The sequence below is a fragment of the Sturnira hondurensis genome, unplaced genomic scaffold (assembly GCF_014824575.4).
Source record: "Sturnira hondurensis isolate 20B ecotype Veracruz unplaced genomic scaffold, ASM1482457v3 Scaffold0008640, whole genome shotgun sequence".
In the NCBI taxonomy this organism is placed as follows: Eukaryota; Metazoa; Chordata; class Mammalia; order Chiroptera; family Phyllostomidae; genus Sturnira; species Sturnira hondurensis.
The window spans coordinates 23,753,076-23,762,514 of NW_028081271.1; the positions used below are offsets into that span (position 1 = coordinate 23,753,076).

The following is a 9,439-nucleotide window of genomic DNA, read 5'->3' on the forward strand; positions in this document are numbered from 1 at the left end:
AATTCAGTTGTGTTTCTATACATTATCAATGAACAATCCAAAATGGCATTTAAAATACAATTCTAGAGAGACAACAATATGGCAAGAATGCCTGGCAGCAGGTACTGTAACATCAGCTCTGCCAGCACCCTAGAACAAGGGAGAGCTGGACGAGCTTGGAGGGCCGGCGGCTGTACCACTGTAGTGTGCACTACTTCAGCACTGTAGAGGAGAAAGAGGAGGATGGGGTGGGCAGAGCCTATTGAAGTAGGAAGAGAAAGAAGAAGAAATGGGGCTGGATTGGAACGAATCCCTGGAGCCTGAGAACTGGGTCACAGTGGAGCTGAAGCCCAAGCCCATCCATATGATCAGTATGGACCAGAGCTCCCCGCTGGAGCTCGAGGTGCAGCTGATACTGCTGGCACCCCAGGCTGGGGCAAGCCTCTCAGAGCAGGGACTGGACTTGACTCCAAGGTGCTTTGGCACCCCGAGTGAGCCTGCCTGAGTGAGAACACCTGGCTGACCACCAGCTATGCCTTGCACATCCGTGAGTGAGAAGGCGCAGAATCTGGCATTGCAGGAGCTCTTTTCTGCACTCCTGCTATGCTGAGTCCGGCTCCAAGAGCACCTAATTTCACAGCAAGTTGTCACTCATCAGTATTCATAGCTCCCACACCGACTACCTCGAGTCCCTGTACTGCTGCATGCTCTACCTCACCAAGGGCCTGGAGCTGCTCAATGCCAGCCTGACACTGGCTGCTGTCATGTGCAAGATCAAGAAGCAGGGAGCTGAGCCTATGGTGTGGAAGCAAGCCATCACGCACACTGACCCTTGCAAGCTCTACACCTCCAGTGTCTTCAGCACCAACACACTCTTTCGGCTGCTCAACAATGTCTGTGGAGAAGTACATGTACTTCTGCATGCACAGCCACAAGTTCCAGCACAAGCTAGAGGAGGATTCTTTTGGGCTAGCCATAAACAAAGACAGCAGTGAGTCCTACTTTAAATCCAATCAGCTCTATCACCAGTTGTACTTGTCATTATCATGGAGCAAGAAGTGGGCAGATAGTAGCAACTAGCAGAACTTGACAAGCATGTACTACACAGGCACTGAGTTCTTCCCCTACCCCAGCTGTCAAGTACCTACAGAAGCCCAACCTTCTCTACAAGGCATTCTTTCAACGGCACCCAGACCACTAAATCTACAGCTATGTGACCTCGCATGAGAACAAAGTCATCGTCAAGAACTTGCTGGGCACCATGGTGCAGATGTGTACCACAGCAGCTGAGCTCTCCAAAATCTATTCCAACCACTGCATATGCACTCTCCATCACCACACTCAACAAAATCACTGGCATCTGCACTCAACTAGGCTTGCCCACCCTGCAGGACTGCTATGCTGAAGCTCTGAACCACTCCCAACCTCCCTACACATCCCTCCCACCACCCTGCCTCCAGCCAACCTCTTTGGGGAACACCCATATTCTCCCAAAAGACAGCCAGATCCAGCCTGATGTGAAATCTGAGGTTGAGCCCAAGCACACCCTATTAGAGTTTGGATCAGGGCAAATCTGTGGCCTCTATTCCTCCAAAAGACTTTATATCAGCCTTGCCTTTCAGAGCCTGTGGATGCCATGGTTGTAGTTTTGGTGAAACATGACCCCTTGCTGCTTCTTTCAGAAGTCAATGAGCAAAGAAGCACCAATTCTCACACAATAGTTTTAACTGCTATTGTTTCCCCACCTGGGATCCAGAAACCAGATATCCTTGTAGACTATTTGTTATTCTGCAGGCAGGAGCAGTCACTGGAGATTTTATAACTATGACCTATCTGCCATCAAGCAGAAGTAGGAATTTCAACTGACAGTCTAGAGGTATAGTGCAGGCTCTTCAAGGCACAGATGTCAATCAACCCAGTATGCCAATATCTCTGATCACTACATGTCCTGTATCTCCACTGAAGAACCAAGGGATTCTTACTCCAGCACAAGTTACAACACCCAATACGCCAGTCCAAATTGATGTGGGCCAGCAGCCTGGCCACCTTCACTAGATACTCTGAATCAAGAATCAAAAGACTTTGTTGATTCTTGATTCAAACAGCATTATCTAATTGACAAAGATAGACAGATGTTCAGATATTTGAATTTTCTATGAATATCAAAACTCCTCATTCTCAATGATTTCAAGGACTTCATTTTGTTTTATGAAGAGGCAAAATATTTTTCAGCTTTAAGCCATATTGTTGAACGATCACTTTTCAAAGCCCTTTGAATGCCTAGTTGTGCAGGTTTCCCCAGACATTGGAAAAAGAATCATTCTCAGCAGTGACAAATCCTTGATAGAAGTGTTTCCAGAGATCAAAACATGATGTGTAACTCTATTCAAGGCAGGTTGGAATCATTACTCAATGTAAATTATCAAATTTTTACTGAATGGCTGCTGCTGTCACCTTAATTCACTCCAGGTCCTTCAGATGTTGCAACAAAGAGGATTAAGGAATCACCCCAGTTTAGCAAACATGTTCTACAGTGGCAACTAAAGTGGATCTGTCATCCAGACAAAGCAAGAGCCTCAGGACTAAATGAACATATTTCTCATGCAATAAGAAAAAATATGTACACAACAAATAACACAAACAAATAGGACATTTGTGCACCATTGGGACAGAAAACCAAACCCTGGACCTAAAGTTGAAATGTTTGTATCAGATAGAGACCACACCTGTATTCATATAGATATAATTAGAATAATGACATTCTCGATGTATAAAAAATATACAGGTATATACATATATTTCAAAAGGTAGGAAATGCAAAACAAAAAAAGAAGAAAGTGGTAGTTACAGTTGGTGCTGTGATTGTTACGGGGGAATCTAGACAGATGGCTGGGCAGAGGGGAGGGACTCCCTGAGGTGGGTTTGGAAACCTAAGGGTGCAGGATTGAAATTGCAGCTGGCACCTGACAGATTTCCATACCACCCAGGTAAGAATAAACAAACCAGCCCCACAGTGAGATGGCCAATGCTGCACCAAGCTAAAAACCCTCCCACACTTATGGATCTTGGTGACAGTAGAAGGCCCCTTCAGAGAGCATGTGTCAGGCTAGTGAAATGTTTGGACAAGGTAAAAAGCCCTCCTACTTACTTTTGCCACACATAAAATTTTTGGCATGAAAGGAAGGGCAGGCAAAGTCTTGGCCTTCTGGTTCCAACTCACTTGATCGGTTGCGGGCCTAACATTCCTAGGTGGTGGAAGCAGCATGGCTAGGAGACATGCCCTGTGTGAGTGGCAGGGGCTCCATCCTGTGTGGTCCTGCTGGGCCAGGTGCCTGGACACAATGGCAAAGAGACTGTTGGAGTATCAGGGCACAGGTCTCGGCTGGCAGGCAGCAGCCAAAACTAAGGGCAGTGGGCCGCAAGTAGGATGCCAGCATGGACAGACTCCAGAAAGATTTCTGAAGCTGAAATGTGACCAGGAATCAGCTAAGCCACCTGCATTTCCCAAAGGATGGTATTTTAAGAAAGAAATGGGAGAAGAAATCCCAGGCACAGCCTTAAACTAATTTGGTCAAGGGTGGAGGGGGCATTTGTCTTTGGGTATTTTAGAGGAAGTGGGCTTTGAGGAAGAAGCCCATATTCTTCCAAAATTGAATAGCCTTTAAACAAAAGACTCCCTTTTCCACCAAACCTCTGTCTCCAGAATTTATGGTCAGTGGGTAGCACAACCCCCGTGGCTATGCATAACATGAGAGCACTGAAATGTCCTGGGCCTTCCAAGGCCTCTGACCAATAAACAAGCCATGAGCAATGAGCACACATCTCCTCACAGTTTCCATTGCCAACAACCATCCATTGTTTCTTTTTCCTTTGTCTTTTTCTTTTTTTTATTTAATTATTGTTCAAGTACAGTTTTCCGTCCCCCACTCCCATCCCAGCCCACCCACCCCCGTTTTCACCCCCCTTTGTTGTTCTCTGTGTGTCCCTTATACTAATTTCTGTGAATCATTCCCCTTTTCTCCTGAAATTCTCTCCCCTCACCCCTCTGGTCCCTGTAAGCCTGTTCTGAATTTCAGTGTCTTTGGTCATATTTTGTTTGCTTGTTTGTTTTTTTGTTTAGGTTCGGGTTAAAGGTGAGATCATATGATATTTGTCTTTTACCACATGGCTTATTTTACTCAGCATAATGCTTTCCAGTTTCATCCATGCTGTTGCAAAGGGTAGTAGCTCCTTCTCCCTTTCTGCAGCATAGAATTCCATTGTGTAAAAGTACCATAGTTTTTTGATCCAGTCATTTACTAATGGGCATCTAGGTTGATTCCAACTCTTGGCTATTGTAAATTGTGCTGCTATGAACATTGGGGTGCATAGGTTCTTTTGGATTGGTGTTTTAGGGTTCTTGGGATATAATCCCAGCAGTGGAATTGCTGGGTCAAAAGGCACATTCATTTTTAGTTTTCTGAGAAAATTCCATACTGTTTTCCATAGTGGTTGTACCAGTCTGCAATCCCACCAACAGTGAACTAGGGTTCCCTTTTCCCTACAACCTCTCCAACATTTGTTGTTTGTTGCTTTGTTTATGATGGCCATTCTGACTGGTGTAAAGGGGTATCTCAGTGTGGTTTTAATTTGCATCTCTCTGATAGCTAGTGATATTGAGCATCTTTTCATGTGTCTCTGGATCCTCTGTATGTCCTCCTTGGAGAAATGTCTGTTCAAGTTTTTTGCCCATCTTTTAATTGGGTTGCTTGTCTTCTTAGAGTGGAGTCAAGTAAGTTCTTTGAATATTTTGGAGATTAAACCTTTGTCTGAGGTATCATTGCCAAATATGTTTTCACAAACAGTTTATTCTCTTTTTATCTTAATACTGTATTCTTTAGCTGTGCAGAAGCTTTTAATTTTTTTAAAGATTGTATTTATTTATCTTTAGAGGGGAAGAGAAGGAGAGAGGGAGAGAAACAACAATGTGTGGTTGTCTTTTATGCATCCCCTGCTGGGAACTGGCCTGCAGGGAACTGGCCTGCAACCCAGGCATGTGCCCTGACTGGGAATCGAACCGCGATTGTCTGAGTCGCAGGCCCGCGCTCAATCCACTGAGCTACACCAGCCAGGGCCAGAAGATTTTAATTTTGATGAGATCCAATTTGTTTATCCTTTCCTTTATGTCCCATGCTCTAAGGGGCATATTGGTAAAAGTATTGCTGTGTGAAATATCTGAGATTTTCCTGCCAATGCTCTCCTCTAGGACTTTAATGGTTTCACAGCTTATATTTAAGTCTTTTATCCACCTTGAATTTATTTTGGTGTATGGTGTAAGTTGGTGCTCGAGTTTCATTTTTTTGCACGTAGCTGTCCAGTTCTTCCAGCACCATTTTTTGAAGAGGCTATCTTTACTCCATTTTATGTTACTGCCCCCTTTGTCAAATATTATTTGACTGTAGAGAGTTGGGTTTATTTCTGGGCTCTCTGTTTTGCTCCATTAGTCTATTTGCCTGTTCTCATGCCAGTATCAGGCTGTTTTGATTACAGTGGCCTTGCAATACAGTTTGATGTTAGGTATTGTGATTCCTCCTACTATGTTCTTCTTTCTCAAAATTGTGGCTGCTATTCAGGGTCTCTAATGGTTCCATATAAATTTTTGAAGTGTTTGTTCCATGTCTATGAAATATGCCACTGGTACTTTAATAGGCATTGCATTGAATCTGTACATTGCTTTGGGTAGTATGGACATTTTGATGATGTTAATTCTTCCAATTCATGAACACGGTATTTGTTTCCATTTGTTTGTGTCCTCCTTGATGTCTTTCTTCAGTGTTGTGTAGTTTTCTGCATGCAGGTTTTTTACCTCCTTGGTTAGATTTATTCCCAGATATTTTATTTTTGTTATGGCTATATCAAATGGGTTTTTTCCTTGATTTCTGCTTCTGCTGATTCATTGTTAGAATATAAAAATGCCTTTGATTTCTGAATATTGACTTTGTAACTCGCTGTTTTGCCAAAGTCATTTATTAGTTCAAGCAGTTTTTGGGTGGAGCCTATAGAATTTTCCATATACACTATCATGTCATCTGCAAAGAATGACAGTTTTGTTTCCTCCTTTCCTATTTGGATGCCTTTTATTTCCTTTTCTTGTCTGATCGCTGTGGCTAGAACTTCTAATACTATATTGAATAGAAGTGGTGAAAGTGGACAACCTTGTCTTGTTCCTGATCTTAGTGGAAAAGCTTTTAGTTTTTGCCCATTGAGTATAATGTTGGCTGTAGGCCTCTCATATATGGCCTTTATTATATTGAGGAATGCTCCCTCTATTCCCACTTTGATGAGTGTTTTTAGTATAAATGGGTGCTGTTTCTTATAAAAAGTTTTTTCCAAATCTTTTGATATGATCATATGGTTTTTGTTTTTGCTTTTGTTTATGTGGTATATTACATTTACTGATTTCCGGGTATTGAACCATCCTTGCATCCCTGGGATGAATCCCACTTGGTCATAGTGTATAATCTTTTTGATGTACTGTTGGATGAGATTTGCCAATATTTTGTTGAGGATTTTAGCATCTATGTTCATCAGCGATATTGGCCTGAAGCTTTCTTTCTTTTTTGTGTCTTTGTCTGGTTTTGGAATTAGGATGATGGTGGCTTCATAAAAAGAGCTGGGGAGTTTTCCCTCCTTTTGGATCTTTTGGAGTAGTTTGTGAAGAATAGGGGTTAGCTCTTCCTTAAATGCTTTGTAGAATTCTTCTGTGAAACCATCTGGTCTGGGGCTTTTTTGTGATGGGAGTTTTTTGATTACTGCTTCAATTTCATCTGCTGTTATTGGTCTGTTCAGGCTTTCATTGAGTTTTGGAAGATCATATTTTTCTAGAAATTTGTCCATTTCACTTAGGTTTTCAAATTTCTTGGCATACAATTCTTCATAGTAATTTCCTGCAATCCCTTCTGTTTATGTGGTATTGTTACTGAACAGAGGTCCAAGGAGGGGGCAATACTTGGCCCACTGAGGGATGCCAAAAACTGCTACAGAACAACAGGGACCCCTCACAAGGATGGTATACTAATACCTACAGCTCTCTTCTACCCACTGCCAATTGGAAAGACATCTCTCAATGCCAGAGATTTATGAAAAAGAAACAAAATGTTTATTTAATGCTATTCAGGCCTAATACCTTCATTAAAATAGCAAACTCTTTAAGGGTATACACCTACACACACACACACACACACACACACACACACACACACACAGAGGGCTCCCTTCTCTCACTGCCCCAACTCTGGGCACCATAAATCAGGAAAAGAGCACATGTCCATTTTTCTGGTCGCTGGCACTGTGAGCTGTGTTGCCTGGCCAGGCAGGATCTCCAATTAATCCAAAGTCATGTGGCACCTTCCACTGGCAAGAGTTCTTTGTACCAAGTTCCAGTCAAAATCTCCTGCTTTCCAGGCCACGTGCCAAAGGGAGTGCCCCAAAGCATCGTGGGTCTCTTCTACCAAAGCTGCAGGGGTCCGCACTCCACCAAAAGCACGTCTTTCTTCTTCACCTGGCCGCAGGGATCTCCGTTCTGGCAAAGCTGCATGGTTTTCCCTTTCACCTAGGCAAGAGGAGGTCTGCTCTCTGGCAAAACCACATGGCTCTCTCTTTCACCTGGGCAAGAGGGGATCCTTACACTGCTAAAGCCACATGGCTCTCTTTCTAATGGTTGCTGCATCTGTCTTCTTCCAAAACAGCGTGGCTCTCCCTTTCCACCTTGGCAAGTGTGGCCCCATGTCCTAGAGCCAATGTATTCCAAGCTCTCACACAGACACTGTAACTTGGGGGGACCTGCCCCCTAGTTGCGTCTTGGGTGGAAGTCACTTCCACCCCCCTGGCTCAGAGCATGGCCACAGCTATTTAACATATCTATGAAACCAGTTAAAGGTTATAAATACGTTAAATGACCATTCCAGAGGTTACCTGTAAAACTGTTGCTATGCAAAATAGCTCTAAATCACCCTGCTACATTTGTCACTTTCCCCTGGGGAAGGGGAGGGTTAGGACATCTTAATATTTCCTGGACACCCTGAGCCCTAAACACAATTCCAAAACTTTGGGGGGCCCTCCCCCTGGCTGCGCCCTGTTACTGTATCAGTTGTAATCTCTTCTCTTTCATTTCTGATTGGGTTTATTTGGATCCTCTCTCTTCTTTTATTTTAATTAATTAATTTATTTATTTATCTTTAGAGGGGAAGGGAAGGAGAGAAGGAGAGAAACATCAATGTAAGGTTGCCTCTCATGAGTCCCCTGCTGGGAACTGGCCTGCAACCCAGGCATGTGCCCTGACTGCCGATCCTGTGGTTCACAGGCCCATGCTCAATCCACTGAGCTACACCAGCCAGGGCTCTTTTCTTGATGAGCCTACTTAAAGGCTTCTCTATTTTGTTTATCTTTTCAAAAAACCAGCTCCTGGATTCATTGATCCTTAGAATTGTGCTTTTAGTCTCTATGTCATTTAATTCTGCTCTGATCTTGGTTATTTCCTTCCTTCTGCTTGCTCTGGGCTATCTTTGTTGTTGTTCCTCAAGTTCTTGCAGGTGTAGGATTAAGTTGTTTCTTTGAAATGTTTCTATCTTCTTTAGGTAAGTCTGTATTGCTATAAACTTCCCTCTCAGGACTGCCTTCACTGTGTCCCATAGGTTTTGGGTTGTTGTGAGTTCATTTTCATTTGTTTCTAGAAACTTTTTTATTTCTTCCCTAATTTCAATCTTGACCCATTCGTTGTTTAATAGCCTACCATTCAGTCTCCATGATTTTGGGTGTTTTGGGTTTTTTTCATTGGGGTCGGTTTCCAATTTCAGTCCCTGGTTATCAGAGAAAATGCTTGGCATGATTTCAATTTTCTTGAATTTGTTGAGGCTCGTTTTGTACCCTATCATGTGGTCTATATTTGAAAATGTTGCGTGTGCAGTTGAAAAGAATGTGTATTTAGCTTCTTTGGGATGAAGGGCTCTATTTATATTAGTTAAATCCATTTCATCCAGGGTATTGTTCAATGGCACAATATCTTTGTTAATATTTTGTTTGGAAGATCTGTCCATTTTTAACAGTGGGGTGTTAAAATCCCCTAGTATAATTTTGTTGCTGTCAATATCTTTCTTGAGGTCCTCTAGGATTTTCTTTATATATTTGGGTGCTCCTATGTTGGGGACATATATATTTACAATGTTGATGCCTTCTTTGTGAATTCTGTTCTTGAGTATTATGAAGTGACTTTCTGGGTCTCTCTTTATGGCCCTTTTTTTGAAGTCTATTTTGTCTGATATGAGTATTGCTACCCCAGCTTTTTTTTCTTGTCCATTTCCTTGGAAAATTTGTTTCCAGCCCTTCACTTTTAGTCTGTGTAGGTTTTTTGTCCTGTGATGGGTCTTTTGTAGGCAGCGTGTGTGTGGGTCATGCTTTCTTATCCATTCAGCTATTCTATATC

At 42.7% G+C, this 9,439-nt stretch overlaps 1 pseudogene; it reads left to right on the forward strand.

Moving 5' to 3' along the window:
* Positions 1-268: 268 nt before the first annotated feature.
* Positions 269-2,523, forward strand: LOC118993044 (uncharacterized; annotated as a pseudogene).
* Positions 2,524-9,439: the final 6,916 nt, after the last annotated feature.